Here is a 17,191-nt window from a genome sequence, read left to right as displayed (position 1 = left end):
TGTGTTACAATTATTAAAATAACGTAATAAAGTACTACATAAAAAAAAAATATACATATATATGTTCACCATAATGGCAACAGTGAACATATGCCTATAACTACTCCCTTAGTATTATAATCGTCAGCATATTCATTCAAATTTTATTTTTATACTAGCTTATACCCGCAATTTCGACTGCGTTATGCTCACTGGGCGGGAAAAAAGTAACCTATATCCTTGTCCGTTAATACCAAATTTCAAACTGATTGGTTAAATCATTTAGACATTAAGAGGCAACAAACAAACAAGCAAACAACTTCCTATCACATTCATGAGATTAGCAATGATTTACATGCGTTTACGTTCACAATATAATACCGTATATCGCCAAAGTGCCTCGACACGTGACTTCAATATGGCGAGTATTAAAGATGCGCGAGAATGCAGTGTATTTTCCTTATTTTATGTTAGCAATGGACGGGAATTTCAATAGTAAAGTAGCAAGTATTTTATCAAATATTAATATGTAACATACCGCTTGCAAATTCCATACGCTCAACCGTAGCATGAGCCACTTTGTTATTTTCATAGACATTGTTGTAGCTAATGCAAGAATGACGGGGGAAAGGGATTGTTATTATTGGAAACTAAAAATTCCATTGCTAGCAATATACCCAACCAGGTCGACCTCCTCGTGGTTCCCCCTGGAAACTATCATGGTTAATGCCTGATGAATTCATCATGATGGGCTAACTGGCCTGTTTTCATTCTCATCGATCACCCTTCACTGGTGCTCCGCCAGCGTATCCCATTAGCGCAGGCGAGGTTACCATTCCATTTTCATCCACCAAAAAAAATGCAAGAATGGCTATTGTAATGTCTTTTTTTCTATTGTTATTACATCAATAATGAAATATTTGTGTGTATTTAACATATTATTATGTTTATAAAATTACCACAATGACCAATCGATTTTTATTTCTCTGATATTTTTAATGAAATTGTTGTGAAAAAATGGATTTATTGAAATAGGTGTTAACTTGAGAAAGTCCATATCTCTGACTATTTAACTTTTAATTGGACGATAGTTGGAGATTGAGGACTGATACAGAAGGTTGTGGAACTTCTGGTAGTAATAGTGGTGGTCAAGCTTCCAGTGTTGGCAGCCACACTAATGGTAGCGGAATTAAACAAAATAATTCTAATAACCAGTGTGGAGTACAGGCCAAACCAGAGGAAGATTTTGTACAAAAGTCGTTTGCTTGGGTAGCTCTGTCCCATTCGTGTTTCAACCGTAAAGCAATTGCGTTTTTATGGCTGTGTTTTTTTTTTGATGGGTGAAAATGGTATGGTAACCCCGCCTGCGCTAACGGGATACGTTAGCGGAGCACCAGTGAAGGGTGATAGATGAAAATGAAAACAGGCCAGTTAGCCCATCATAATGAATTCATCAGGAATTAACCATGATAGTTTCCAGGGAGAACCGCGAGGAGGTCGACCTGGTTGGGTATATTGCTAACAATGGGATTCTTAGTCTCCATTACTAATAATCCCTTTCCCCCCTTATGGCTGTGTTTCGGTTTGAAAGGTGGGATATGGCGTGAATTTATAGGGTATAGAGGAATAACACCTGAGTCCTCAGGAATGGACACGTACGGGGGATATCATGGGCGAAACAGTATACTCTGTTATGTGCATGGTACTGAACATGTCTATAGGCGACAGTTACCACTTTCCATCAGGTGGGCAGTCAACTTGTTTGCCATTCTAAGTTGTATAAATAAAAAATATTTATATCTTTATATTATTATTTACCAAATTCGAAATTGACACGCATTTCTAGTGTTTCCTTTTGGCTTCCCTTCAAGGCCCTTGTCTTCTAAGTTCCTTTGACCAATATACATATATTTCCAGTTTCCATTCCTGGTTTCCTTTGTCGCCTAGTTCAGAAAAATAACTAGAGAAATGATAACATATAACTATATTGTGTGTGTATGTGTGTTTATGTATATATAATGTAGGTATTATATGTATTGTTTGTTCATTACGTTGTACCGTCAATTATATTTCTTTTATTCCTGTCTATGGTGGACTGGTAGATAACACCATATGGAGTTAAGTCCGCCATTTACACTTTTTGGGTGTATTAAAATTTAGTAAATAAATAAATAAAGGTTTCCAAGCTTGCTGCCGCTTGTATATAATACTGTACCTATATATATTAGTATGTACTTACCTCTAACTTTATAATCATAGAATAATATACATTAAAAAGTCGAAATTTAATCAAAATCAAGTGAAGCGTGACTTGAAAGATAAGAAATGACGGCTCCCCGTAATTAATCGTGAGCACCAGAGGTCGCTGTCGCAGCCACTTTAGTAATTGAAACCTGCCTTCCCTGAATCCTAAATTAAACCGGATCCTCACAACTAAAAACCCCTTTTTCTTCCATGTCAGCTGATTTCTGTTCTCAATTTGAGTTTATTACTTTTACCAGTTGGTACAATCACGTGCTACAGTCATTTTTTAATTAGAAATAATAAAAAATAATCAATGAAATATAATTAAATTATTATATAATATAAATTAAAGACTAATAACTAAAGCACTCAATTTTGCTTTAACGGCTAAACAGACATGAATGTAATTTAATACACAGATAGACATTCTTCTTAATAGCACATAAGGTACTAATTTACATAAGCAAATGCATGGAATACAACTACTCACTGAAAACGTGTAAAAGATTTTAATTTTTTTTTATACAACTTAGAATGGCAAACAAGCTGACGGCCCACCTGATGGAAAGTGATAACCGTCGCCTATAGACATGAGCAGTACCATGGACATAACAGAGTATACTGTTTCGCCCATGATACCCCCCCCCCCCCCCCCCATGCGTTGCCATTCCTGAGGACTCAGATGTTATTCCTCTGTACCCTGTAAATCCACGCCATATCCCACCCTTCAAACCGAAACACAGCCACACAAACACAACTGCTTTACAAATTCACCGATTCTTTTAGCGAATTCCACAAAAACCGATGACCGGCGACGAGTGTACAATCGAATATCGATTTCCAAGTATATATTAATGATTTATTATTCATTCGACATTTGTAGGTGTCATTGTTGCTGCATTGTATTGTGTGATTTGAATATATCTGAATGTCACATCAGAATTAAATTATCAATCAGTACATATATATATTTATATATATATATGTATTGATTGATAATAGTATATATATATATATATATATATATATATATATATATATATATATATATATATACTATTATCACTCAAAACATATATATATAAATATATATATATATATATAAATATATATATATATATATATATATAATATATATATATATATATATATATATATATATATAACTAGCTGACCCCATAAACGTTGTTTTACCACTTATTGCGAAATATAAAAATCGCAATTAAAAAACAGGAGTTGATCATAAAACGGTGAAAATTTGAGGTTGTATGTATTTTTAAATTATAATAAAATAAAAATGGAAAAATTTGTAAAAGAAATAAAAAAAATTTTTTTTGGGGTGGGTCACCCTTATCATTGAGGGGTATGAAAAATAGATGTTGGCTGATATTCAGACCTACCCGATATGCATACAAAATTTCATAAAAATCAGTAAAGCCGTTTCGGAGGAGTTTGGTAACAAACACCGTGACACGAGAATTTTATATATAAGATATATATATATATATATATATATATATATATATATGTAGGTACTAGCACTGCATATAGTAACTATATAAAGGCATACTTTGATTAAACAGCTAAAAAAAATAGCCTAATAAAAAAAGAAAAAACATAAACCTCACGCTTGAAAGGTTTTGCCAGTAGTTGCCATGCTTGGCAGGCAAGTTGGCAACCGCAGTTAGACTTTAGAGATGTTTTAAGAGGGACGCTGCTACCCATCCCTCGCCCTCCCTTAGTCGCCTCTTACGACATCAATGGGAAAGATAGGGACGGCCAATTCTATGCCGGGGCACACACGGCGAATCCTGGATGTATATGAGTACTAAAATAACAGACTGTAATACTAATTAGTCTACCATTACAAAATTCACTCTCTTCAGTCGTACACTCTCGACAGAGTGGTCGTGGTTTTCACGATGACAGTGGATCGTCGGTGAGGCTCTCCTTCGCGATTGAGGTCCTCGCAATATGTCTCCATCTACTTCTGTTCGCCGCCGAGCGAGAGCATTCCACAATAGACTGCTGTGTGGCCGTTAATTATTTAAAATATAAGAGGTCTAATTTAAGTTGTGCGCTGAAATCCATGTAAATCTTTATTAATATTTTAATTTTAAATCATCATCGTCTTGTCAGCTGTTATTTTTCCACCTCTAAATATAGGCTCCCTAGGGGGAAAGGGGTTGTTAGCAATGGAGTTTGACAGCCCCATTGCTAGCAATATTTCTTATTAGGTCGACCTCCACGTGTTTCCCCTGGAAACCATCGTGAACAATTCTTGTTGAATCCGATTGGGCTTGCACTTTTTTTTTTGCTAACTGACCTACTTCAACCTCACCTATCATTTTTCACTGGTGCCCCGCCGGCGTATTCCGTTAGCGCAGGCGGTATTACCATACCATTTTCACCCAACAAAAAAAAATATAGACTCCCTATTGGGGAGTTTTGCCAGTAGTTGCCATGGTTGGCAGGCGGGTTGTCAATCGCAGTTAAAATTTGCTGATGTTTTAAAAGCAACGCTGCGGCTCATCCCTCGACCATTTAGTTCTCTTAGTCGCTTCTTACGGCAACCACGAGAAAGGACGAAGTGGCCTAATCTATGCCGGGGCCACAAGGCAACATAGATTCATTATTTTAAAAGTATATATTTGAAAATCACATTGGCAAGTATTTCCAATGAGATAAATTTAAACCAACTGCCGTAACCCACACAAATAAATAACTTGCACACGAGCGGATACGCGGGACGGAGCGTAGCGCCCCTAATAGCGGCCGTACGTGACTTGTTCTTTAAAAATAAACAATATGAAACATTTTATTTTGGCCCACAAAGTAAATAAGTTAGTATGACATTCTATTTAATGAAAAATATTGGTCCAACTCTGGTAAAAGTCTTTACAATGGTCTGACGGACCAATGGTTGCAGGTTCGAGTCCTGTACGTTACAAACATTTGTATTTATTACTGTCTCTTTGTATTGACCTGGGTATTTTATATGTATGTATTTACAAAACAAATATTTAAGTATTTTTATCGGTTATCTAATACAAGTTCTACTTCGTTTGGGACTAGATATATATATATATATATATATATATATATATATATATATATATATATATATATATATATATATATATATATATATATATATATATATATATATATATATATATATATATAGTGTATTACGAGTATTACGTATAATTATGTAATTCAATCAAATTTGTTATCTGTTATCAAGCTGGGTATCCTATATTAGAAACGATAATATTTTACATACATACATATATATCTGTCACGCCTGTCTCCCATTAGGGTAGGCAGAAACAACGGAACGCAAAATGTTTCGATTCAAACAGACCTCTTTCGCTTCTTCCACATTTATCAATCTTTTCATACACGCTCGCCGGTTACGGGTACTTATATAGCAAGAAAGTGGCAATTTATTTATTTATTAACTTTAAATGATGAAACTAAAAGAATAATACAAATATAGGTTACACATATATTACACTTATAAAGTACAAAAGGCGGTTTTTTGCTAAAGCAATCTTTTATACACAACCTTTGTGTAGGTATTTATTTATATTTATACTACATATATAAATACTTAAAAATACAGATAAATTAAAACCGCTTCTTTTTTCGATGTAATTTTTTCCAATAAAAAATTAAATTTTTGTGATATTTATTTATTTATTATATTATTTATAATATTAATTGGCAAGCAATTATACAACCCATCTGATGGTAAATGATTGCTGTAACATATGAACGCCAGCAACACGCTACAAATTATTTAACTGTGAGAGGAATGGATTGTTAGTAGTGCGGGCTATCGGTCCCATTGCTGGCAATATACCCTGTCAGGTCGACCTCCACGTGGTTCCCCCTGGAAATCATCGTGCTGAATTCCAGATGTATTCATCCCGATGGGCTAACTGATCTGCTTTTTCATTATCTACCTATCATCCCTCACTGGTGCCCCGTTAACGTATACCGTTAGCGCAGGTGGTATTACCATTCCATTATCATCCATTAAAGAAAATATTTAGGTGTCCTTTCTCATTTAAAATGTAGTAAAAAAAAGCACTATTCATCTCGTCCGAGCAAATGAAGCTGAGGACGTTTGCACTCGAAATAAACCGATCGGGAATAGCACTCACGAATTGAAATCAAACTGCCAACCACTTGAAGAGGGTTGCCTTTTGCCTATCGGGCAATTTTCAATGGAAAAGAATAAAATTCCACACAAAAGAAAGCGAGCTACTCTTAAGAGTGTTCATACCGCAGTATGGAATTATTTGTTGTCTTTCTATCTATATATACAAAAATTAATTGCTGTTCTTTAGCCCCGCTAAAACTTAAAAAAACAGCTTGACCGATTAAACTTTTTTTGTTTGTTATAATACAGAATTGGTTTAGAAGTAAAAAAATCGGAAAACTAAAAATTTAATATAGATCATTTTGTATGGGAAACGCTATGTTACAATATTTTTAATAGATGATACGAAGTTCACCGTGCCATCTATGTAGTAATTCAATATTTTTTTTATTAATTCAATTAATTTCAATATTTTAGATTTATTATTAAAAAAATCAATTAACAAATGCAAATGGTAAATATTCTTATACAGAGACCACTAAAAATTGTTAATTTGATATCAAAAAAGTATTTGAAAAATTCAAAAAAAAAAATGCCAAAACAAAATTTTAGTAATATATTTATATGCAATGTATTCTAAAATTAACGTCTTCGTTCGCTATTAGAGTACTGTTTAAATCGTCATCTTCATTATATCAGCCGTAACACTCCTGAACATAGGCCTCCTCCATAAAGGGGGAGTTTTGCCAATAGTTGCCACACTTGGCAAGCGGGTTGGCAATCGTAGCTAACCTTTGATGATCTCTTTAAATAGGGATACTACTGTCCATCCCTCGACTATTAAGTTAATCTTAGTCGCCTCTTACGACACCCACAGAAAAGGATTTTTTTAAATAATAAAAAATACTGAAATTTCAATTGTTATTAAACATTGACAGACAACTCCGATGTCACTGCACTTCGGTAGAAATAATAATTTTTTTTGGGTAGAAATAATAAAATTCATTAACTGTTATTAAAGACTGACCTAAATAACTACGACTTGTTACAATCCAGTATGTTTCAGTATGAACCCTCTTAAGTAGTAAAATGTTAAAATTGAATTTTTATGAAGCCACAGTTATGGATAGATCGTAAAATGCACTGTCGACAATCTCCAACTTGCAACTAACTATTTGACATGAGTGAATAAGATCTTGAAATTTTATAGTCATAAGTTTGCGGAGAGTTCTCGCAGCCGGATATTAAGAATTTTACGATTCGGTTCGTGCATCATTGTAGATATTACAAAATAATACAAGTATAGAAATACTACTGTTTAACCGCAACTTCGTCCACATGAAATATAAAGTAGTCAACTTCGTGACGTTCCTCTCCATCTCAAATAATAGATGTACTTGTATTTTAAATTTTGTATTTTTTTTTATACAACTTAGAATGGCAAACAAGCTGACGGCCCACCTGATGGAAAGTGGTAACCGTCGCCTATAGACATGAGCAGTACCATGGACATAACAGAGCATACTGTTTCGCTCATGAAACCCCCCATGCGTTGCCATTCCTGAGGACTCAGGTGTTATTCATCTGTACCCTGTAAATTCACGCCATATCCCACCCTTCAAACCGAAATACAGCCATGCAAACACAATTGCTTTACGATTGAAATACAAGAGGGACAGACGTACCCAAGCAATCGACTTTTGTACAAAGTCTCCCTCTGTTCTTGTAATAATCAATGGTCCATCAAAAATCCAAAATGTAACAAACAAACTTTCACATTTATAATATTAGTATGGAATACAAACAGGGTGATTTCTATATATCTCCCCCCCCCCCCAAATACGCAACAAAAATTTAAAACTTTTCTCATATTAACTTGATTCCGAATTTACCTCATGATTAAGAATTTTGTTAAATATGTTTTTACTATATATGCAACTTAGAATGGCAAACAAGCTGACGTCCCACCTGATAGAAAATGGTAACCGTCTCCTATAGACATGAACATATTAGAGTATACTGTTTCACCCACGATATACCATGCGTTGCCATTCCTGAGTACTAAGGTAAGTACTTAGTACTTACTTACTTACTCTTACTTTTGTACCTTATAAATTCACTGTCACATCCCTCCTTCAAACTAAAACACAGCCATGCAAAGACAACTGCTTCACAGTAGAAACACGTATGGAACATAGGTACCCAAGCAAACGACTTTTGTACAAAGTACTTTCTCTGGTATAAAGGTTCTATTTTTAATGCCATTTTTATTTTTTATGTATCTAGATTTTTTAAACAAGCAAATGGCCCATCTAGACTTATACCCAAAAAGTGTTTGTAGATTTTGCCACAATGAGGAAGAAACGCCGCAGCACTTAATGTGTACCTTTAGTCTTCTCATACATAAACGATATATCTCCTTTGGAAAACACACTTTATATCCTGAGGAAATAAAAAAACATCGCTGCAAAAAAAAACATCTTAAAATCCATAGATCGAAATTAGCAACGAATTTAAAAAAAGGGCGAGCATAAAAGATCATGGAAAGGTCGCAGTGTCACAGGTTTTTCTGTTTGAAAAAGCCCGTCTTTCAGTAATAATAAATCTAGATTTTTAATTCGTCTTGAAATCTAAAAAAATATTCTAACGACTATAATTCCTAATGGATAATTAGAAGTCTTCGTAGATGTGTTGTGATGAACGCAACGCTCCGCATGCCCGCATTATGCCGAACGTATTAGAACATAACATAACATGATTGAGGGCGAGCCTTCCGCTGTCATTTTGTTTTGGTATTTTAAAAGAATAGAATAGAAGAGAAACATCTATTGTCAGTAAACATACAATTACAATATAAAATATAAATAATATATACAAAAAGTGTCCCATACTAGGCAAAAGGAACCGGCTCAGCTGATGCTGTGAGTGTCCCAGCGCAATGTGAACAGCTGCACAGCGCTGGTTTTCAGCCAGTTCCATTTTCAAAAACCTACTTGTTTAAATAGACATACAATTTCAAATACTTTTAAACGTTCGTGTTCTCAAGTCGAGTAAAACATATATACGGTCGAATTGAGAAACCTCCTCTTTTTTTTGAGCTGGTGAAAAATTACGTCACGTCAAGGGTTCAAAATATTATTTGCTGTTAGCGACACCTGTTGCTTAAATTGTACCCAGTTTAACCTTCCGGGTTCAAGCATAATGTGCTACAATTATTAAAATAAAGTACTGTAATAAAGTACTACATAAAAATATATATAATATTACTAGCTGATCCCGTAAACGTTGTTTTACCACTTATTGCGAAATATAAAAATCGCAATTAAAATACAGGGGTCGATCGTAAAACGATGACAATTTAAAGTTGTATGTATTTTTCAATGCTAAATTATAATAAAATAAAAATAAAAGAATTTGTCAAAAAAATAAAAAAAAATATTTTGGGGTGGGTCACCCTTATCATTGACGGGTATGAAAAATAGATGTTGGCCGATTCTCAGACTTACCCAATATGCACACAAAATTTGGTAAATATCGGTAAAGCCGTTTCGGAGGAGTTTAGTAACAAACACCATGACACGAGAATTTTATATATAAGATATATTTATAAAATGGTATGTTTAAAAAATATGCAACTTAAATTATTTAAATTAAAGTTGCATAAATAAATCGAGATCAAATTTAAACCCTCAAAAATGTATTTATATTTAATATTATTACTTATATGTTTATTTATTTTTTTACTATATTGCACCAACATTACAGGACTTGTTGAAGAATTTCCAATAAGAATAGTGTATGTACAAAAGGCGGTCTTATTGCAAAGCAATCTCTTCCAGACAAGCTTTAGTTGTTCTACATATGTAATTATATAAAGTATGTTCAGTAAAAACATGTTATTAGAATTTTTAAGAACAAATTTATATATATTAGACTCACATATGGATAAAAGCTTTTGATAAAAAAAAAGTATAGGTATTTATATAAAATCAACAAAACGTCATCATATCAGAAGTTAACTGTCCACTGCTGAACATAGGTCTTCCCCAATTGGCAGGTTTTGGCAGTAGTTGCTACGATTGACAAATGAATCAGCAACTGTAGGCTTTGGTGATTTTTTTTTACAGGGAGCAAACGAGCATGCGGCTCACCTGATGGTAAGTGACTACCGCCACCCATGGTCACCCACAACACCTACGGCATTGCAGGTGTGCTGCCGGCCTTTTAAAAAGGAATATGCTCTTTTCTTGAAGGTTATGTTGTCGTATCGGTTCGGAAATACTGCTGCTGGAAGTTGATTCCAAAGAGTGGTTGTGCGTGGGAGAAAGTGCCTTGAAAAACGCACGGTAGAGGACCGCCACTCGTCCAGATGGTTGGGATGAAATTTGGTGATGTTTTCAGAGGGACGCTGCTTTCAATCCCTCCACGTCCTTTTAGTCGTCTCTTACAACACCTACGGGAAAGGAAGGCGTAGCCCATTCTATGCCGAGACCACACGGCGAAAAGAAGCAAATATTCTTAGAAATTTATTATATCGCTTATTAAAAAAGAACACAAACAAATGTCAAACTCTAACAAACAGGTTTTTATTCTAATTTTTGGGCAAATTTTTAATATTACTGAAAATAGCAAAAACAAATGAGACATAAATACCCTGAGAGATAGATCATGGAAAGGTCGCAGATGGTCTCAGGCTTTTTTGCTTAAAAAAAATTATCTTTCATTAATATTAAATACCCTTGCAACCGACTTTTATACAAATTTACGTAAAAAATGTATATACCTCTGAATAGCAAAACATCATTCAGTTTTACTTCGATCCATTTTTGTTTGTTTAAAAATACAATACACCAATAAAATAAATAGAATGTACCTAAAGAGAAATGTTTGTATTATAGAACTAAATAATTTATATTCACAATAGTTTTGAAAAATTTATTGTTCGAACATGAATAATGTTCAGAATGAGACCAATTCAGAGGTCGGCTTTAAACGACTTTACCACTAACATCTACTGTTATGACAAAACTATTTGTTATTTTAATGTAACCCTCTATAAAATGATTCAAATTAATTCACAAAATTCAAACTTGAGACTGAAAATGTATATAGTCTATTGAGAAATAAAACTATATTTAGTTAAAATGTATTGGGGAAAGGGGTTACTAGTAAGGGAGACTTTGTACAAAAGTCGTTTGCTTGAACACCTCTGTCCCATTCGTGTTTCAACCGTGAAGCAGTTGTGTTTGCATGGCTGTGTTTCGGTTTGAAGGGTGGGATATGAGGGTACAGAGGAATAACACTTGACTCTTCAGGAATGGCAACTCATGGGGGGTATCATGGGCGAAACAGTATACTCTGTTATGTCCATGGTACTGCTCATGTCTATAGGCGACGGTTACCACTTTCCATCAGGTGGGCCGTCAGCTTGTTTGTCATTCTAAGTTGTATAAAAAAAAGACTTGCGACTCTATAGCTAGCATTTTTTTAAGAGATAATAATGGAATTGTAATCTTGCCTGCAAAGGCAGGTCAGTTAACCCATCGTGATGAATACAACTGGAATTCAGCACTATAGTTTCCAAGGGGGACCACGTGGAGGTCGATCTGACAGAGTATATTGCTAGCAATGAGACTGGTAGTTTCATTACTAAAATCCCTTCCCCCATTGCTAACACTTTTTTACTATTCTATTAAGTCGAACTATTAAGCCTAACTTCAGGCTGCAGCTGAAAATCAGTGCTTTGCTTTTAAGCAAAACCATCACTGAGCTGTAGCCTATTTGGGTCACTGCGACACACATGGCGAAACCATATTTTCATATTTCATCTTTTGTGTATTTTGAAAAGTGTAAATAATTTGATTGTATAAACTCATTTGTAAATTTACGTGTGTCATAAATGGCTCAAATAAAAAGTTTATCAATCTATCTACCTATCTAACTCCACGCGATCCTGCTGGAAACTATAATAGGGATTTCTCGCTAATACGGCGAAATGCAATAAATTATATGTAATTAATTATTAAGTTATTTTAGTTGTAAACTTCCCTCGAAAAAAATAAGTCAAAAAATATATTCGTTTATCAAAGAATTCTAAAACAAATGAAGTATTTGTATGCAATGTCTTTTGCATGTACCTCTCTATCTTATCTGTTAGTGAGGTGGGCTTGTTTCCATGCTGTTGCGGTTCAAAACGTGATAAGGAGGTATATATATTATTGTGTTATTGAAATTACTCAGTACAAAGAACATATAAGTCCTTAAGAAGTATAAATATGTAAACGGATTTTTTTTTATACAACTTAGATTGGCAAACAAGCTGACGGCCTACCTGATGGAAAGTGGTAACCGTCGCCTATAGACATGAGCAGTACCATGGACATAACAGAGTATACTGTTACGCCCATGATACCCCCCATGCGTTGCCATTCCTGAAGACTCAGGTGTTATTCCTCTGTACCCAGTAAATTCACGCCATATCCCACCCTTCAAACCGAAACACAGCCATGCAAACACAACTGCTTCACGGTTGAAACACGAATGGGACAAAGGTACCCAAGCAATCGACTTTTGTAGAAAGTGTGTAAAGAATATCTTACGGATAAATAAATCGTATTAAACAAATAAATATTTAATTTTCATCAACAATCTATATTTACATGCAAATTCTAACTCTACAATACAGTATATATATATATATATATATATATATATATATATATATATATATATATATATATATATATATTATATACATTGCTAATTCGATAGAATATAAATTTATTACGATTGTTGGCGCTAGTATTTTACATATATACAATAAAATTTCAAACCATAAATTATATATATTTTTATGTTCATCAATATCATATATAATATCAATAATCATCTGCTCTCGATTATTTGGTTTGGTTTATTGTGGAAACTTCACTGATTTATGTTCTGGTTGTGTATAGTATTTTATATGTCTTAGATATTGTATGTTTCCCTTTCAAAGTAAAATTAAAAAAAAAAATTAAAAAAAATTTCGCCTATACACATTGTGATTTCATTCGTAGACGTATAAATAAATGTTCCCAAATACCTATCATTTTGTACAAATAAATTTCGTTTATAACAAGAACCGTTTACATAGTGTAATGAACAGAGACTCGTTAAAGCAATTTTAATTGAAGCCAAACCTTCAATTGACTTTGATCCGTTGTCTTATTTATCCCTTCATTTCAAATTTATTGATTGTTCCCACAGGACAATTCCTTTCCTAAAAGCTCAGTAACTTTGTCAAGTTTGCAACGTTATGTTAAAGCGATGTAACTTATATAACATTGATCCATAGACTAAGGATGATACTGCAGTATCATCCTTAGTCTATGGATCCTTAGCCTCTTACATTATGGTACATAAAAAAAGATAAATAGATACACACACAGTGCTATCAAGGTCTAAACTCAGTAAACCTTGTATAAATGTATAGCATAAATGTATTATATTAATAATTGTACTAAAAAACTAGCTAAAAAATATTTTTTAACAAGTTACTCTAACTAACAAATCTAACGTATCTACATACACAAAATTAATTCGATACTTCCAAACGCGTTGCTTCTTTCTTTGAAGTGACAACTTCTTTAGGCGGGTTGGGCATTTTTTGAGATGGAAAAAATAATTGAGCTCGCAACACTGTCACTGGTGAAAATTAAATAGTAACTCCATCTACGCTATCGATATACGCTGGCGAAACACCAGCGAAGGTTGATAGGTGAAGATGAAAGCAGGCCAGTTAGCCATTGTAACAAATTCGGCAAGAATTAACCGCGACGGTTTTCAGGGGCGAACCGCGTGAAAGTCGACCTGACAGGGTATATTGCTAGCAATGGAGCTGTGTAGATCCCATTATGAACAACTTTTTTCCCCCAACATATCGCGTCGTAACATATTACTACACATAAAATACACATAAAAACTTTTTTCTCATTTTTATTAGACTTAAGAGACGGACCACCATTTGAATCGATGGGAAGTGACGGTAAGCGCGTAGATGTAGATCGCCGGCCTATAAATAGCCCATTCATTTCTGCTTTGAATAGGTTCAGGAAAAGCAGATAAAATATTAGTGTCACATCTATCACATCCAATGGAGTGAATCGAAATCGAAACCACACGCGTGACCACACATCGCTCTCTGCAATTACAGAAATCTGCGTCGTGCAAACGGATTAAATGCACCAAATGCATTCATAGATTCACACGTATTAGTGCATTGGAATCCTAATTCCCTTCTTTACCGTTTTTAACGTTTTTACTACGATAGATAGATAGATAATCTTTATTGTTTTCTCCAAAAGATTACAATAGTAACTTATTATAAATATAAATAATTACAAGAAATAATCACAATGAGAAAACAATGGGCGACCTTATCGCTAAGAGCGATCTCTTTCAAGCAACCTTTGGATGGAGAGGAGTAATTATAAACAATTTGGTGGGAGGCACGATTCTGATTCGGAAAAATTCTGTTAGTTCTAAATATGGGAGATGTGATACATATAAGAATATAAACATTATCCCTAAATATATATATATATATATATATATATATATATATATATATATATATATATATATATATATATATATATATATATATATATATTAATGTATATAACTACCTATTTAACTTATATTTTAATGTAATAACGTGTAATTATATCGAGAAAACGCGACGAATTTCGGTATCAATAAAAGCCGCTCATGAATAAGGATCACGAATTGATCCCGAAAGTAGTCGAACTTTCTCAATCAAACAAGTTAGTTAAAGCGGCAGTTATTAAATTAAAATTTTTATGCTGATACGAATCCTACTTCCAAAATGCACGCGTACAAACAGCGGGCAAGCGCTAGTCTTAAAAAATCCCATAACTAAGTACACATAAAAACAAAAACCTTCCACGAATTCTTAAAATAGAAAATAATACTTCCATTTTCCTCTTTTTACCTAAGCAATCTAAATATAACGGTGTGTACAGTCCCGAAAAATATTATATCCAAAAGACCCGTATAGATCATCGACACACTTTGTTAAGTGTTATTCATCATATCAGCCTTTAACTGTCCACTGCTGGACATAAGTCTCCAAAGACATAATTAAGCTAATATTAATATTTCCTTTAAGTAGACATATATATAAAATAGGATAAACAAATACCATTCAAGTCACATTTCTCCTTAAATTAATTGTTTTAATGAATTATATGTTAATAAACAGGTCCTAAACATACATACATAACAATGAATATGATTTATTAAACTCAAACAATTTGTCCTTATTTTTTTAGGAAATTCGTCGCAACATCACATAAATTAAATTTAATATTAAAATAAACAATTTAATACAAATATACATTAACTTATCAATGAAGATGTACATTTTAATGAACCTGTTCAATTTTAAATTTCATTGTCTCAATTTACATAAAATTATCTTGAAAGACCACATAAACTTTTTATTGGCGGATGTTTATTAGCGCGCAATTGTTGCGGCAGACTATTTGTTCTATTTCATTAATAACTAAGTAGAATATAAATTAATTAATATTGTATTCAAATGTGTCAATAAAATTAGAAATAAATATGTAATTTTATACTATAATTCTGTGCTGCACTTTAGTATTTTTTCTTGAACAAATTTCAATATTTCTTTCTTTCTTAATAATCATCCTAACCACTCTATTACGTATTTATTTAGTACCCTAAATATTTTGCACTAATACAACCACTTCTTTGTTTGTTTACTTTTTATTTATTTGTTTATTTAATATTTCTTTATTAATTATTTTATTTTTATTTATTTGTTTATTTTATTTATTTAATTATTTTTTATTTATTCATTTAGTATACAACTAGTTGACATCCCTATAACTTAAGACAAGTATTATTAACTCACACCAAACACTCAAACACCATCTCACACAGTAAGCGATTTCCTTAGCTATTTATATCTCCAATTACTTGTCATTCCAATAACTCGCACACAAATATATTAATTAACATTAAAAATTCATTAATCATAATTATATTATACGAGTAAAAGTTTAGTACCCAAATAAAATTATCACTCCAATGCCACAAAATACTTTGTATTACTATCACTCCAATCATTTACTACTGTCACTATGTAACAACTCATCATTCCAATTTATTAATACATATTCCAAACATTCAACGTACTCAATATTTATTACACTATTAATTTGTGATATGTTTATAGGACGTTAAGCTATCAATTACCACTCCAAAACACAAAACTGCAATTAGATACTAAATCAACCAAATATGTATCTAATTTCTTATCTTATATTCGCGTATGGAGTCAGCTAAACCATTGCACGTCGATCCATAGGGATCTTTTGTGCTTCCCCCTACCTTATATAGATTCTATGTGTTACTTTAACGATATCCCGCAGATTAAGATATCCGTAGTCCCCTGGCTCAGGATAAGCCGTTCCCAGTAGCCTCATACGCATACTTGCCAACGAATCGCAGCTGCACATTAAATGTTCCAACTACCGCCACTAACTTAGGCATTATAATTTATTGACAAACACTCAAAACCATATCATTTAATACCTCGTTATTTTGGAGTCTTAAACAGTAATATGTGTGATTGGAGTGGTAATTTACGACCACCCTTGTCCTGTAATACTAAAATTAAAGGCAAGACTGACTCACTTAAAATCCAATCACACCACACCATAATAACACTTCACTCACCAATAAATTACTAATTAGTACTCCAATCATTTACTATTGCTAAATAAGTTTGCATTCCAATTATTGTCATCCCAAATATCTAATAAT

At 33.2% G+C, this 17,191-nt stretch overlaps 1 protein-coding gene across 3 annotated transcripts in view; it reads right to left on the bottom strand.

The window, feature by feature from the left end:
- LOC113522160 (growth hormone secretagogue receptor type 1-like) overlaps window positions 1-17,191 on the bottom strand; it is a 113,606-nt gene that overhangs the window by 23,761 nt on the left and 72,654 nt on the right. The gene's annotated exons all lie outside the window — the stretch shown is intronic.

Source organism: Galleria mellonella, unplaced genomic scaffold (genome assembly GCF_026898425.1).
Source record: "Galleria mellonella isolate WM207_F2 unplaced genomic scaffold, CSIRO_AGI_GalMel_v1 utg35, whole genome shotgun sequence".
Taxonomy (NCBI): domain Eukaryota; kingdom Metazoa; phylum Arthropoda; class Insecta; order Lepidoptera; family Pyralidae; genus Galleria; species Galleria mellonella.
Note: the sequence above shows the minus strand (reverse complement) of the source record. Positions and strands in the feature narration are given on the sequence as shown.